Genomic DNA, 15,830 nt, shown 5'->3' on the forward strand with positions numbered 1-15,830 from the left:
ACAGTGCTCGGCAGGTGGCACGGCCCCCTCCGTGGAGACCCAGCGGAAGTCTGCGAGTGACGGGGAGGCCCAGGGTGACCGGGCTGTGTCGCTCATGCCTGAGACAGGTCGGCTTGTGATGTAACCACCGCAGAGCACAGCCCTTACAGCCCCATTCTAGCAAGCTCCTGTTCAATGTACAGAGGACTTGATTGTGGCCAGGAAGGGCCCTGGGTGGCCCTGGTGGCCGGGAGTGGGGACAGGTCAGGCAGAGCGTCCAGCAGGCTGTGTGCGCCAAAGAGAGGGCGTGGCCCCCATCCGGGCAGGGAAGGAGTGGGGTGGCCCCAGAGGGACAGACGGAGATGCATGGGAGAAAGAGATAGGCAGAGAGAGACAGAGACAGGTGGAGAGAAACATACAGGCAGAGACAGGCGGAGAGAGACAGGTGGAGACAGACAGGTGGAGACATATAGGCAGAGAGAGGTGGAGAGAGACAGGTGGAGACAGACAGGTGGAGACAGGCAGAGACAGGCGGAGAGAGACAGGCAGAGACAGACAGGCAGAGACAGACAGGTGGAGAGACAGGCGGAGAGAGACAGGCAGAGACAGACAGGTGGAGAGACAGGCAGAGAGAGACAGGCGGAGACAGGCAGGTGTAGAGACAAGTGGAGAGAGACAGGCAGAGACAGGCAGGTGGAGAGACAGGCGGAGAGAGACAGGTGGAGACAGGCAGAGACAGGCGGAGAGAGACAGGCAGAGACAGACAGGCAGAGACAGACAGGTGGAGAGACAGGCGGAGAGAGACAGGCAGAGACAGACAGGTGGAGAGACAGGCAGAGAGAGACAGGCGGAGACAGGCAGGTGTAGAGACAAGTGGAGAGAGACAGGCAGAGACAGGCAGGTGGAGAGACAGGCGGAGAGAGACAGGTGGAGACAGGCAGAGACAGGCGGAGAGAGACAGGCAGAGACAGACAGGTGGAGAGACAGGCGGAGAGAGACAGGCAGAGACAGACAGGTGGAGAGACAGGCAGAGAGAGACAGGCGGAGACAGGCAGGTATAGAGACAAGCGGAGGGAGACAGGCAGAGACAGGCAGGTGGAGAGACAGGCGGAGAGAGACAGGTGGAGACAGGCAGGCGGAGAGAGACAGGCGGAGACAGGCAGGCGGAGAGACAGGCGGAGAGAGACAGGCAGGTGGAGAGACAGGCGGAGACAGGCAGGCGGAGAGACAGGCGGAGACAGGCAGGCGGAGAGACAGGCGGAGGGAGACAGGCGGAGACAGGCAGGCAGAGAGACAGGCGGAGGGAGACAGGCGGAGACAGGCAGGCGGAGAGACAGGCGGAGAGAGACAGGCAGAGACAGGCAGGTGGAGAGACAGGCGGAGAGAGACAGGTGGAGACAGGCAGAGACAGGCGGAGAGAGACAGGCAGAGACAGACAGGTGGAGAGACAGGCGGAGAGAGACAGGCAGAGACAGACAGGTGGAGAGACAGGCAGAGAGAGACAGGCGGAGACAGGCAGGTATAGAGACAAGCGGAGGGAGACAGGCAGAGACAGGCAGGTGGAGAGACAGGCGGAGAGAGACAGGTGGAGACAGGCAGGCGGAGAGACAGGCGGAGAGAGACAGGCGGAGACAGGCAGGCGGAGAGACAGGCGGAGGGAGACAGGCGGAGACAGGCAGGCAGAGAGACAGGCGGAGGGAGACAGGCGGAGACAGGCAGGCGGAGAGACAGGCGGAGAGAGACAGGCAGGCGGAGAGACAGGCGGAGACAGGCAGGTGGAGAGACAGGCAGAGAGAGACAGGCAGGCGGAGAGACAGGCGGACACACGCAGCACAGCCCCTCCCTGCCGGCAGCCCCTTCCAGAACTGTGCTCCTCAGCTCCTGGCTGACAGCGCCCCCACCCAGGCCCCGGGTGCCACTCGCCACTCACAGAAATGTGGCCCCTTCTGCCTGGGGGGGGGGAGGGGGGCAAGGGTCCCTGCTCGGCTGAGCTCTCAGAGCCACCCGACTGCCGCTCCCCAAGGTGGCCGCTGGGCGCCCTCCTAGGAGCCACAAACCCCCCCAGCGCCCTGGAAGCGGCTCAGGCGTTTTCCGGAAGATTCTGCACGGACGCAGGGTCGCCAGCACTCCTGTCTGGGCAGGGACCCCGACAGGCGTCTCCTTCCGGCTACTCTGGAGAGGGGGATGCCGGCGGCAGTGGGGTTGGGGCAGGGGCTCACAGGGCCTGAGACCCCAGCCAGGAGCACGCCCAGGGCCCCGGGGGCACCTCGCTGCGTGCTGAGCCCACAGGTCACCTGAGGACACGGCTGCCGGGCTGGGCACCAGCTCGACCACCAGGCACTGCAGGCCCCGGGCTCAGGCGGCTCGGCCGCGTCCTCCTGGAGGATGGGTGCTGGAGTCAGCCTGGACGAGGTGCTGCAGGCCCTCTGCCCGCCCGGGGGACCTGGCCTGGGTCACAGAGGCCGACATCAGCTCCTCAGCCGGGGAAGCTCAGCCCGCGGCTGCCAACGCAGGACGGCCCAGTGACCTGGGAGGACTGGCGGGGGACGGAGCGCCCCCGCGCCCACCGTGCTTCCTGCAGCGGCCACAGGCGGCGAGGGGCACACTGGGCCTCTCTGCAGATTCCAACTCAGCACGGAAAACTCGCGCTCAAACCGGCAGCAGCGCCCCAGCCTGTGCCACCCGCTGCCCGGCTGCTGCCCGGCCGGCCGGCTCCCGCGGGCCCCCTCCGAAGCCCCGCCAGGACTTTCTGGCTGAAGATTTAAGACCCTGAACGCAGCCTGTGCCTCCCGGGAAGCGGACGTCTCGGCACGAGCCGCGAGTGGCCCTGACCCCGCAGAGCCCGGGACTCCGCAGCCACTTCAGATCAGTCGGCCTGTTTATTTTACGAACGAGAGGGGAAACTAAATTTTCAAACAAAGCCGCCTGCCCCTGTGTGGGAGCTCTGAGGACTCAGCCTGGCCCCAAGGGAGGGCCTGGGTGCAGCAGGGGCCCCCCGGCCCGCAGGCGACAGGGGTCCGGGCCAGACGCACGGACAGCCTGGCACCCAGGACTTCCTGCCAGCGGGGCCGGGGGAGGGCCGTTCCCGCCCTGCCCCTCGCTCTCCTCCGCTGCGGGGAGGCGACGCGATGACCCTGCCGGGGCCTCGCGGTCCAGGCCACCCCCAGCCTGCTGCGTCCTCACTGCCCCCACTCCAACCCTCGTCCCAGGGCGCGCAGAGCCATCGCCGGCCAGGCCCACCCCCCTCCTCGTCCATGTCCCCTCCTGTGCTGGGGCTCTGCCCGAGCAGCCCACTCCCGGCCAGGAGCCAGGCTGGGGGTCCCTCCTGGGGGCGCCAACCGCAGACAGAAGAGGAAGACCCCTGGGGAGGGGCGGCCCCTCGGGCCTGGACGGGCGGCTCACAGATCCCCCGGACCCACCCCTCCGGCCCCGTGCTGCCCTCTCTGTGGCTCCCACCCCACCCCACCCCCCTGAGGGTCCCACTCGCAGCCACAGTGCCGCTCAGCCCCCTCCTCAGCTGCCCGGAGCCCTAGGTGAGACTTGGGGGGGGCTGGCGTCTTCCCCACTCCTGGCCGCAGGGTGGGCCTGCAGGTGGGCCTGTGGCGAGGGCGCTCTGGTTGAAGCCTTGCCCGGGGTGGATGAGGGCCCCCGCCAAGGGCACCGGGGCGGCTCCAGTCCTGGGGGACCAGGCCCTGGGCCCCAGCCGCCCCCTGCGTGCACCCACATTTAGAAGCACCTCGCCAGGCAGACAATGGGCTCCAAAAATACCCGAGGCAGGCAGGGCTCCCAGCGACATCTGTAGGCCTTGTCCGGCGGAAGTTATAAATACTAAATAATGTTAATTCAGAGCCATCCGTCATCCGGGGACAGCCGTGTCCTTTGTGGGGACAAGGGATGTTTTTCCAGATCTGAGATTTATTGCTCTTTGCAGTTAAATCCAGCTACAGGCAAGAAAAAAAAAAGGAAAACTGAAAAAGAACCTCCCATGGAGCCGGGCGGGGGGGGGGGGCCGGGTGCCTGGGCCCTGGAGGCGCCGAGACCACCTCTGTCCCGGCCACCAGGCCTGTGGGAGGCTGCTGGCTCCCTCGCCCCCCACCCCGATGTAGACAGCGAGGCCACCAGGTGACCCCTGGGACTCAGCTTGTCCCCCAAACAGCCAAGGGCAGCCCCAGGCCTGCCTCCCGCGAGGGGCTCCCGGCCCCGCGCCTGGGCCCCCTCCTCCGGCCACCCTCTGGGGTAGCGTGGCAGTGGCCTGGTCTCCGCAGTGGCACCTGCTGCCTGCCCGGAGCCTCTGCACAACCACCAGCCGCTCCCCACGCTCTCGGGATCTTGCTCCTGTGGCCACAGAGCTCTGCCCCCCAAGACCTCAGCTCCTGCCTGCTGCCCTCGCTCTGCAGGGCTCCGCGCCTCCCTCGCCCAGGACCCTGCCTGGTCTGCCTCTCACCCCACAGGGCCTGCTGTCCCCTCCAAGCCTGGGCAGGGCACTTGTCCTGGGTCCATGTGGGACTCGGCCCACGGCACCTTGTCGTTTGTGAACTGCTGGTTTGTGGCTCTGAACCCCAGGAGGTTGGCCCCCACGCTGGGGCTGGCACGCAGCAGCAGAGCACGGCGGGGGGACCACACGCCTCCCGCTGGAGTGCCCTGGCACCCCCGAGGACCCTGGGAAGGCAGCCTGGCAGGGCCCTGTGTGCAGCCCCCGGGCGCCAGGGACCTACGGGGTCCTGTGGGCACCTCCACGGCCAGCCGCCTGAGGCTGAGAGCAGCCGGGCAGGTGACCCATCCCCCACTTATCACAGAGAAAGGTGAAAGGTCGCCATCATCAGAAGCCTTCAAGGGCTCCTTGTGCCTCCTCTTGGCCCCAGCCGCACAGCAACGCCGCTGTCAGGGCCTCCCCGCTTCCCCACGCCCGGAGGTCCGGCCCGGCTCTCCCTGGCGCTGGCCCTTGCTCTGAGCGAGCTTTTTTTTTTTTTAAGATTTTATTTATTTATGTGAGAGGTACAGCTAGAGAGAGAGACAGAGACAGAGAAAGAGAGAGGTTTTCCTTCCACTGGTTCACTCCCCAAATGGCTGCAACGGCTGGAGCTGGGCCAATCCGAAGCCAGCAGCCAGGAGCCAGGAGCCAGGAGCTTCTTCCAGGTCTCCCACGTGGGTGCAGGGGCCCAAGCACCTTCCACTGCTTTCCCAGGCCATGACAGAGAGCTGGATCGGGAAAGGAGCAGCCAGGACTCGAACTGGCGCCCATATGGGATGCCGGCACTGCAGACGGCAGCTTCACCTGCGACGCCACAGTGCCAGCCCCTCCAAGCAGGGGCAGATTCTTGGGTGATGGTTCCATGACCCCACCCCCCAGGCCCTCTGTCTAGACAGACTGGGGCCAGGAGTCACTCCAGGTGCACGTGGGGGTTTGGGGCAGACTCCAGGGAGAGCCCACGGAGCTGTGTCCTGCTCGGTCATGACCACTGTGTGGCCTCGGCAGGTCCTGGAAGCTCTCTGAGCTCCGTCTCCTCACTTGAAAAGCAGACGCAGCAAGAGGCCAGTCCCACAGGGCAGCAGTGCGGGTGACTTAAGATCAGACCCGGGGCCGCCCCAGCCCCCGCAGTGGTTCTGACCCCCAGGATCCCGGGTCTGACAGGCTGGGCCCGTCACGGGGCAGCACACAGAGCGCCTCCACCTGTGCCCGCCGCCCCTTCAGCAAGGTCCTTCCCAGGCCTTCGCCCACGGGAGGGGACAGGTGCCAGGGATGACCCCAGCCACAAGGGTCCCACGTGCCCAGCCGCTGGGAGTGCAGGCTCGGCTCATCCCGGGTCAGCACTGCAGGACCAGGGCCTGCCCGCACCCTGCTGCCTGGGCACGGCCAGGGGAGGCCGAGGGGACACAGGTGGGCAGCTCCACGCAGCAGCAGCTCAGCCCGGTGCACGCGGAGCCGTCTTCCGCCCCCCGGTCTGGCCTCAGCCCACCCCAACAGGGCAGGGGCGGGGTCCCATCCCGAGCTGGGGTGCAGGGCCCCTCCATGATGGCCGCAGAGGCCCCGTTCCTGGGATTTGGGTGGAGGTCTGTGGGGCGGGGCGGGCCTGCCTGGTTACAGAGGGAGGGCAAATGTTGCTCAGGGTGGACCGCGGGCAGCCCCTTCCCATCTCAGGACCCTGGGGCCAGCCTGGGGCCCAGCACAAGACTGGGCACACTCAGTGCCCCGGGGAACTAGGAAGCTGGAGGGCTTCTCAGAGGCCACTGCCCACCCGGCACACGGCCCAGGCCTCACTCGGCCTCCTGGACTGGCAGCAAGGCAGGGTCCAGACCCCGCGGCCAGCTGCCCTCCACCAACCCCAGAGTGGCTACGGCCTGGGGCCCTGGGGTGTCCACCCCACCAGGAGCAGTGGCCACTCACAGGGTCTGCTTCCACCACCCCCACTTGTGGCCCTCGGCCAGGCCCCAGCAGCCTCAGGGCGAGGTGGTGACCAGTGGCCAGGAAGGGCAGGGCAGCAGGGATCCATGACGCTGGGGACGAGAGCCACGCTCAGGGCGCAGGGAAGCCGGGCAAAGGCTCCAGAGAGCAGCCATAAAGCACAGGGCAGCACAGGGCTGTCGGGGGCAGAGACGGTGCTGTGCTGCCCCGGCCAGCAGGCTCGGCCAGGGGGCAGCAGCTGGGGACACCGGGCCCTGGCCCAGGGCTCTGCTCTGGCAGCGTCCGTCTAGGTCTGTCCCTGTCCCAGCAGGGCCCTCTGAGCAGCTGCCGTGTGCCAGGGCGGGCAGGGGCCAGCACTAGGGCCCCTCCTGAGCCAGACAGGCCCCAGCCAAGGGGCCCCCCACCACTGCGGGGGCGGCCGGGGCCTCCCCAGCCTCTGGCTCCCTGGGCTCCTGGGGTACTAGGAAATCATGGCGTGAAAGTGAGGACGCCTCACGACTCATCCAGCCTTGGCCAGGCAGGTGAAGGGGCACACAGAGAGCCGAGGGGCATAGCCCCTGGCTTGGGGAGGCAGACAGGGCAGACCCGGCTGCTGCGGGCTGTGGCGGCCGGGATCTGATTTCTGGGGGCGGGGCATGCAGGTGGGCGGGGCAGGCGTCACACGTCTGCCAGGGTCCTGGACAGAGGGGGCAGGCACAGGTGCAGGCTGCTGTAAATCCCCAGCACCACAAGGCAGGCCTGGCCGCCGGGGCAGAGGGGCCCAACGCGGGACCCTGGGCCAGGCCATGGTGGGTGTGGGGTGCCACCGGTCTGCGAGATAAGACCCGACTCGCCTGTGTCCTCCCCACGCCCAGCCTGGGTGCGGCCCATGGCTACAGTAAAAGGGTGGCTTCCTTCCGGGCGCAGGCTGGGCCCTAGGTGGTCGTGTCCACTCTGGAGCGGATCACCAGTGGCGAGCCCCTCTTGGCACAGAGGCCGGCCCCCTGCACCCACCCCTGCCCTCCGAGACCCGGCAGGGACTCAGACCTGCGAATCCCCCGCCCCAGGCGCTCCCGCACCACCCCCCCAACCCTGCCATTGCATTAGAAACAGAGTGCTCCCGTCCACTCCTCCGTCGCAGGAGGCCAGGACTTCCAGTCTGGATCGTTCACCCCAGATGCCTGGACGGCTGGCGGGGGACAAAGCTGGGACGCAGGAGCCCAGGGCAGGTCTCCCACGGGGGTGCCAGGAACCCCAGTGCTCCAGCCTCGCCGCCGCCCCAGGCCGTGCCAGAGTCGGGGCGGGGCTGGGGCCAGACGCGGGCGCTGCCGTGCAGACCGGAGCTTCCTGCCTGGATCTTCACCCCGCACCGACGCCCGCCTCCCGCCCAGGGCTGTGCCAGCCACACGCTCCTGCAGCTGGGCCCAGAGCCAGGGCCGGCGCGTCCCGCCCTGCAGGTGTCACCCGTGGAACCTGCTGCGGGGCCACGCCCGGGGCCTCAGGACGGGACCCCAGGGGAAGACTCGGCCACCACACTCGCAGCTGCTTGGACGAGGTCGCAGGGTCGCCCGTGGGAGGGCTGTGCAGGACATGAAGGTGGGGCTGCCGCGATGGTTCTTCCAGCCCACCCACCCGCTGACCCTTGATCTCCGACTTCCGGCCTCCAGAGCTTGAGACGGCGCATGTCTTCAGCCCAGTCGGGGGTGCACGGCCATGGACCCACAGGCGTCCACTCGGGAGAGAGGACTCCACCTGGGGGACGTCGGCGAAGAGCGCGCCCAGCGCAGCCTTGGGGCCGAAGCCGCTCAGCAGAGCCCAGTGACCCCACAGCCACTCTGGCCGGAGCTCACGGGCGCCTGCCACGTGGCCGAGAGCATCTCACGGGGTCGTCCAGACAGGGCCCTGGGCACAGAGAGCACAGGCAGCCTCCTGCCCTGGCCAGGGGGGGTCAGCAGGGTCCTGGGAGCGGGCAGTGCCCCTGGGCAGAGCTGCCTGGGCTCCACAGCGTCTGAGGGGGACGCCTCCCTGCTGCCTCCACCATCTGGCTACAGCATCTGAGGGAGACGCCTCCCTGCAGCCTCTACCATCTGACTACAGCGTCTGAGGGGGACGCCTCCCTACAGCCTCCACCATCTGACTACAGCATCTGAGGGAGACGCCTCCCTGCAGCCTCCACCATCTGACTACAGCATCTGAGGGAGACGCCTCCCTGCAGCCTCCACCATCTGACTCCAGCGTCTGAGGGGGACGCCTCCCTGCAGCCTCCACCATCTGACTCCAGCGTCTGATGGGGACGCCTCCCTACAGCCTCCACCATCTGACTACAGCGACTGAGGGGGACATCTCCCTGCTGCCTCCACCATCTGACTACAGAGTCTGAAGGGGACACCTCCCTGCAGCCTCCACCATCTGATGTCCATGCTGCTGGCCGTCCAGACCCATGCTGTCCAGCCTGCGCGTGCCCCCAGCCCTGCACTCACGGCTGTCAGCAGCCCGTCTGACGGGGACTGTCCAGCACGGCCATCCCTGCACAGTGAGGGCCCCGTGAGGGCACGCACAGCCCGGCTGCCCTCTGGCCGGGGCCCCAGCCTGGGACCCTGTCCTCATTCCCCACCGCCCTGGCTGACCCGGTGGGGGGCTGGGCACAGAGGGAGCACGTGGACAAAGGACACAGGACCCGGGGGCAGGGAGGGGAGGGGAGAGCCCGGGCCACCGCGGTCCCTGCCCTGCAGCTCGGAGGGACGCAGGGACAGGGGCCTCGCTGCCCGCCTGACCCGGCCAGCCCCGCAGACAGAGGGCTCCTCACGCAGACGCCTGCTCGCTGATCGATGGGGTGGGCTTTCCACACAGCCTGCCAGCCGGCACCCCGAAGCGATGCCGCACCGCCATCCGCTGCCAGGCCGGGGTGTCAGCTGAGGGCTGTGACACAGGAGCCGCCGGAGCCAGGCCGGGAGACTCACGCTGTCCTACGGGGTCACAGGAACCCGGCTGCCAGGGGCGCGCACCCCTCCCGGGCCTGCTTCCTCGGCAGAAGCCGGGCAGGGACCACAGGGGCAGAGGCCAAGCGGCCCACTTCCTCCGGCCCCAGCCGCTCCAGAGCGCCCAGCGGCTCCTCGCTCTGCTCTGTGACCCCTGACCCCCCACCCGCCACCAACACACGCTGAGCGGATGAGCAAGTGTGAATGAGTGGGGTGGGTATCCCGGGGTGGGTGAGGGAGGACACAGAGTGCCCAGCTGCCCCCGCCTGGGCCTGCAAGCGGCAGGTGCGCCCTGGACAGAAGAGCCGCCACCCTCAGGCAACCATGCCCAGGGCCAGCCCTGTGTGGCCTTGCACAAGTCACCGGCATCTCTGGGCCTCTGGGGAGGGCCAGGCACCTCAGAGCAGGTGGGAGAAGGGAGGGACTGAGCACGGCCCCGCTGGCCACCGCTGGGCACGGGGGCCCTGCCGCGGGCCTGGGGGCACTCAGTGGTGGGGAGGGGGGTGCCCCACGCCACACAAAGGGGACCTGCACCCATGGGCCTGGGCTGGCGGCAGATGAGGCCCGGACGCACAGCACCCCATGGACCGCGGCCACCCCAGCTGACCCTACGGTCGAGGGTCCCCTCGCCAGCCCCACCCTGGCTGGGCTTGGTGCGTTCCCCAGAGGAATCCTGGCCACGCCCTCCCCAGACCGGCGGGCAGCTGTGCCACCCCTGGCCGGCCACTGCTCTCCTCTCACAGCCCTCCTGCACCTGCCGGTCCTGCTGGGAGGGAGCCCATGACCTGGGCACCCCAGCTGCGGGCGGGCACGTGTCCTTCCACCCCACACCTCCCTGCCCACGAGGGTCTTGCTCACACGGCACCCCCCACACACAGCCCCAGCCCACGACGACACGCGACAGAATGGGAGGAGCGGAGCAGGCAGCCAGTGGCTGATGGAGACGTCTCCAGCTGCAGCGCCGTGGGGCCCGGCCGGTCCTCTGAGCGCCTGGAGCCATGGCTGTGGCCTGCGCAGGGGCTGTGGGGGCAGCGGGGGTCCCGGCTGGTCCCTGTGGCGCCTCCACGTGAGCCCTTGATCCTGCAGAAGCGGGTGGCCCCGCCCGCACGGCCGTGGCGCTCACGTTGTTTATCGGCTCTGAAACAGCGAGATGCGCGTCAAGCATTCCGCAGGCTACAGAGACGTTTATGAAGTGTCATCGCCCTTTATGTAACTGGGGGGCGGGGGGGGGGAGCGACAGGGGCCAGCAGACCACACAGGCCTGGGGCCGCAGGCAGGGAGCAGACCCCTGGCCCGGGCCGTCCCCCTCTGACGCGCAGGCTCCCGCGGGGTGAGTGTGGGCCCCCTTCCTCCCTGCGGGCGCAGGCTTCTCTGCTGGACCGTCCCCTGGCCAGCCTGGAGCGGGAACGCCCTCCTGATGGCCTCGAGTCCCCAAGATATGAAGGCTCCCCCACGCCCCACTCAGGGGTGCCGAGGTCGACGGGGGCCTCCCTGCGCTGCGCACTGCTGCCAGCCTCACCAGCCAGGCCTAGGCAGGGCCCTGGGGACCACCAAGATGGCTTTGCCGTCCCAGTCGTTACTTTTCAGTGGGACAGAAAGACGGCATCCAACACTGGTGTCATTCCCCGGAGGGGGCGCCGGGGCCAAGCCCAGGGTGGGCGCAGCCAAGAGGGGGCAGAGGGACAGCAGGAAGAGGCTGGCCTGGGCAGGGAGCGGCGGGGGGGGGGGGGCTCGCCGCGAGCTCGGGGGCCAGGGCGGCACAGACGGGGCCTGGGGGCAGATCAGGCGGGGGTCCCGGCTTCAGCCACGAGCAGGCTCTGAGCCCCTGCTGCCCGGGAAGGCAGCAGGTGATGGCCCTGCCACCCAGGGGTTGGACCCAGGGGTTAGACATGCATGTGCGTGCATGTCTGTGCATGTGTGTATGTGTGTGCACCTTGTGTGAATACATGTGTGTGTGCATGTGTGTGCGATTACATGTGTGCCCGTATGTATGTGTACGTGTGTGCAAGTACATGTGTGCATGTATGTATGTGTGCGCATGTGTGTGCACACGTGTGTGCAAGTACATGGGCGCGTTGTGTATGTGTGCCTGTGTGTGCAAGTACATGTGTGCGTGTGTGTGTGCAAGTACATGTGTGCATGTGTGTGTAAGTACGTGTGTGCATGTGTGTGTGTGTGCACCTTGTGTGTGAACCTTGTGTGCAAGTACATGTGTGCATGTGTGCATGTGTGTGCGATTACATGTGTGCCCGTATGTATGTGTACGTGTGTGCAAGTACATATGTGCGTGTATGTATGTGTGTGCACACGTGTGTGCAAGTACATGGGCGCGTGCGTGTATGTGTGTGCACCTGTGTGTGTGTGCACGTGTGTGCATGCATCTGCCTCTAAAATCAATGTTTTAAGAAACAGGGCCGACAGGCAGTTTCGAGGGCCTGGGCGGAGGCTGGGGGAGTGGCTGCTCTTGGATCGTGGGTCTCCCCTTGGGGATTAAAAGGTTTTGGAAACCAGGGGCTGGCACCGTGGCATAGCCGGTAAAGCCACTGCCCACATGGGCACCAGTTGGGGTCTCAGTTGCCCTACTTCTGATCCTGCTCCCTGCTAACGCACCCAGGACCAGGACGGCAACAGAAGATGGCCCAAGTCCTTGGGCCCCTGCACCCAGGTGGGAGGCCTGGAAGAAGCTCCTGGCTCCTGGCTCTGGCCTGGCCCAGCTCCAGCCACTGCAGCCATTTGGAGAGGGAGTGATCCAATAGATGGAAGACATCTCCTTCTCCCTCTCTCTCTTTCTCTCTCCCTCTCTCTCTTTCTCTCCCTCTCCCTCTCTCTCTCTCTTTCTCTCCCTCTCCCTCCCCTCCCCCCCAGCTCTGACTTTAAAACAAATACACAAATCTTTAAAAATATGGTTCTGGAAGCAGGCGCTGTGGTTGAAGCCGCTGGAAGACTGGCCCTGTCCTGGGAATGTCACCTTCACGGCAAACAAGTGAACCAATGAACAAGCAAGCTGAGCACCGTCCAGCAGGGCTCCCCCCGGCTCCTCCCAGGGGCTCCCCACGCTGGCCCTGCGGTCGGCAAACCCGCGACAGCCACGGCCACAGGAGAGAAGCCACCGGCTCAGGCAAACGCTTCCCGCAGCCCCGGAGAGCGCACAGCGCCCACGGCAGCAGCCCACAGCTATCACGGCGACCCCCTCCCCTGCACGCCACACTGCCACACGCGCCACTCCCACCGCGCTGCCACTCCCACCGTCGTACCACCACCACGCCCGCCACGCCGCCACGCCCCCACGCTGCCACGCCCCTGGGCTGCCTCCTTTTCGGCGGTCATCAGGCCACTGCATGGGAGAAAAGCTGAAGTCTGGCGCCCCAGGAAACCACGATGCAGCCCGGAGCAGTGCTAAGGAGAAGCCGAGTGTCCGCGCTGGGACCCGGCTGCCGGGGGCTCTGCCCCAGCCCCCCTGCCGCGCCCTGAACTGGTGGCCGCGCGGCCCCTCCCCCGCCTGGCCAACGCCGGAGACCGGGCCGGCGCCCACACGTGCTGCGCACTTTCCCACATCCTCATCATTCAAGTTTTTTTTAGACCATAAAATTCTGACTTTTTTTTTTTTTTTTTTTTTTTTTTTTTTTTTTTTTGACAGGCAGAGTGGACAGTGAGAGAGAGAGACAGAGAGAGAAAGGTCTTCCTTTGCCGCTGGTTCACCCTCCAATGGCCGCCGCTGCAGCCGGCGCACCGCGCTGATCCTGGCAGGAGCCAGGAGCCAGGTGCTTTTCCTGGTCTCCCATGGGGTGCAGGGCCCAAGCACCTGGGCCATCCTCCACTGCACTCCCTGGCCATAGCGGAGAGCTGGCCTGGAAGAGGGGCAACCGGGACAGAATCCGGCGCCCCAACCGGGACTAGAACCCGGTGTGCCGGCGCCGCAAGGTGGAGGATTAGCCTAGTGAGCCGCGGCGCCGGCTAAATTCTGACTTTTAATATTTCCAACTCTCGGGCCGGCGCCGCGGCTCACTAGGCTAATCCTCCACCTAGCGGCGCCGGCACACCGGGTTCTAGTCCCGGTTGGGGCGCCGGATTCTGTCCCGGTTGCCCCTCTTCCAGGCCAGCCCTCTGCTGTGGCCAGGGAGTGCAGTGGAGGATGGCCCAGGTGCTTGGGCCCTGCACCCCATGGGAGACCAGGAAAAGCACCTGGCTCCTGGCTCCTGCCATCGGATCAGCACGGTGCGCCGGCCGCAGCGCGCCGGCCGCGGCGGCCATTGGAGGGTGAACCAACGGCAAAGGAAGACCTTTCTCTCTGTCTCTCTCTCTCACTATCCACTCTGCCTGTCAAAAAAAAAAAAAATATTTCCAACTCTCGTTTCCCATCAAACAATAATATTTGTATTTCTTTAAAGACGTGTCGGCCATTAATGTATCTTTATGATGTGTGCGGGATGCGCCGGGCCTGGCCGGGGACTCCCGCCAGCCTCCTGGCCGTGCAGCCTCGATTGCGACATCACGCTGACACCGGCTTGCCGTGTGCTGGGGGCGATGCAGCTTTGTGGTCTGCGACACCCCAGTGGACGCCCCCACACCCCCCCTGCCCACCCCCAGAATCAGGGATCGAGAGACCCCGGCCGACGCCCGCAGCTCCGGGAAGCTGAGGCCGCTCTGCCCGGACGCCCAGGGCCTGGGAGCCCTGCCCCGGGACCCAGGCCAGGACACGGGGAGCAGATAAACAAGTCTCGGGCTTCCCGGAGTTGGGCGAGGAGGCCCAGAACTGCTGGCCCGGCTCTGGGCTGGTCTCCTGGTGACCGTCACTCCAACCACCTGGACGCTGCGTGTCCAGGTGCCAGACGGCCTCCCTGCCACCTCTGCCCTGGCCCACAGACCGACAGGCCCTGGGCCCTCCGGTGGGTGCATCCTTTCTGCTGACCCCACACCCTGCAGGGCTGGTGGTCCGCCCCACCCCCACCCCCACCCCCACCCCTAGGAGGGGCTGAGCCTGGGGCTGCAGAGGGACCACCCGAGAGCCGGCTCTCTCCACTGAGCGGCCGCCCCCCACCTGCCTCCCGGTGCGCTGCTCCCGGCGAAGGCAGGCAGCTCGTGGTTGGGACAGGAAACCAGCTGAGTAGGAGGCCCGGAAAGGCCCGGCTGCTCCGGCTCGGTCCTGCGCGGTGGAGGCGGAGGATGTGACACACACCCCTCCCCGCAGGCCCCAGCCAGCGTCCCCTGCTGTGCTGTGACCCAGGGGCTGGGATGAGCCAAGATGTTTTTAACCCCGGAGTCAACATTCGCCTTTGCGTCGTTATTTTACCCTCACACGGGTGACCCCCAGGCCCGCCATTGCCTTCCTCTCGTCCACGCTGGAGCCCTCTCATCCCCCGCCCCGCGCCCCCACTGTGTGCACGGTGACGTCACCTCCCAGCCGGGCCTGCTGTCGGGGCACCCTGGGGACTGTCCCCAAGGCCACGGGGGCCCTTCAAAGGACCAGCGCAGGGTCGCAGAGCCCTCCCCAGGCCACAGCAGCCAGAAGCCGCCCTGGCTCCGTCTACACAGCGGGCTGTCCACACAGTCACAGAATGCGTGAAGAACGGACCCACCCCGTAGCACGGGGTGAGCAAAGCAGGCCAGGCCCGAGGGCCGCCGGCCGTGACCCCACGCGTTCCCAGGGCGCTCCCGCGGGCACAGGCGGGTTGGGGAGTGGGGAGCAAGGCCGCTCTCAGGTGGGAACGGGGTCCCGGCTCAGGCACTGGCGCTGTGGCATAGCGGGGGATGCCACGCCTGAGTCCCCACCGCTCCGCCTGCCTCCCGGCTCCCTGCGGGGAGGACGGCCTCGTGCCGCGCCCCCGGGAGACCCGGAAGGAGCTGCAGGCTCCTGGCTTGGGCCTGGTCCAGCCCCGGCCTTTGCGGCCATCTGGGGAGTGAACTAGCAAATGGCCCATGTCTCCTGCTCGCTCGCTCTCTCTGTCTTTCTCTCTGTCTCTCTCTGTAATTCTGACTTTCAAATAAATAATAAAAAAAAAAGTCTTGGCTCAGGCAGCACTGATGGCTGCACAGCCTCAAAATGCCACTGTCACCAACTTGGAGACGAAAAGACACAGAGGGACAGTCTCGGGCACAGTCTCTCGGGAGCAGTCTCTGGGGTGCAGTCTCTGGGGCACAGTCTCGGGGCACAGTCTCTCAGGTGCAGTCTCTGGGGCACAGTCTCTCAGGAGCAGTCTCTGGGGCACAGTCTTGGGGTGCAGTCTCTCGGGGCACAGTCTCTGGGGCACAGTCTCTGGGGCACAGTCTTGGGGCACAGTCTCTTGGGCGCAGTCTCTCGGGTGCAGCCCAGCAGGCGCCCCCCCAGCAGAGGCTCCGGGGGGCGGTGGTGGCTGTAAAAGGGGACTTTGGCCTTCTCCCAGGGTTTAGTGCCCTGTGGAGTGGATCCTCTCACAGTTCCTGCGTTATCAGAAAGCAATTGTTAAATAGGTGCCCAGGTATCGAGGCCATGTGGAGGGAGGGGCCTCCGCCCT

The sequence above is a fragment of the Oryctolagus cuniculus genome, chromosome 11 (genome assembly GCF_964237555.1).
Source record: "Oryctolagus cuniculus chromosome 11, mOryCun1.1, whole genome shotgun sequence".
Classification (NCBI taxonomy): domain Eukaryota; kingdom Metazoa; phylum Chordata; class Mammalia; order Lagomorpha; family Leporidae; genus Oryctolagus; species Oryctolagus cuniculus.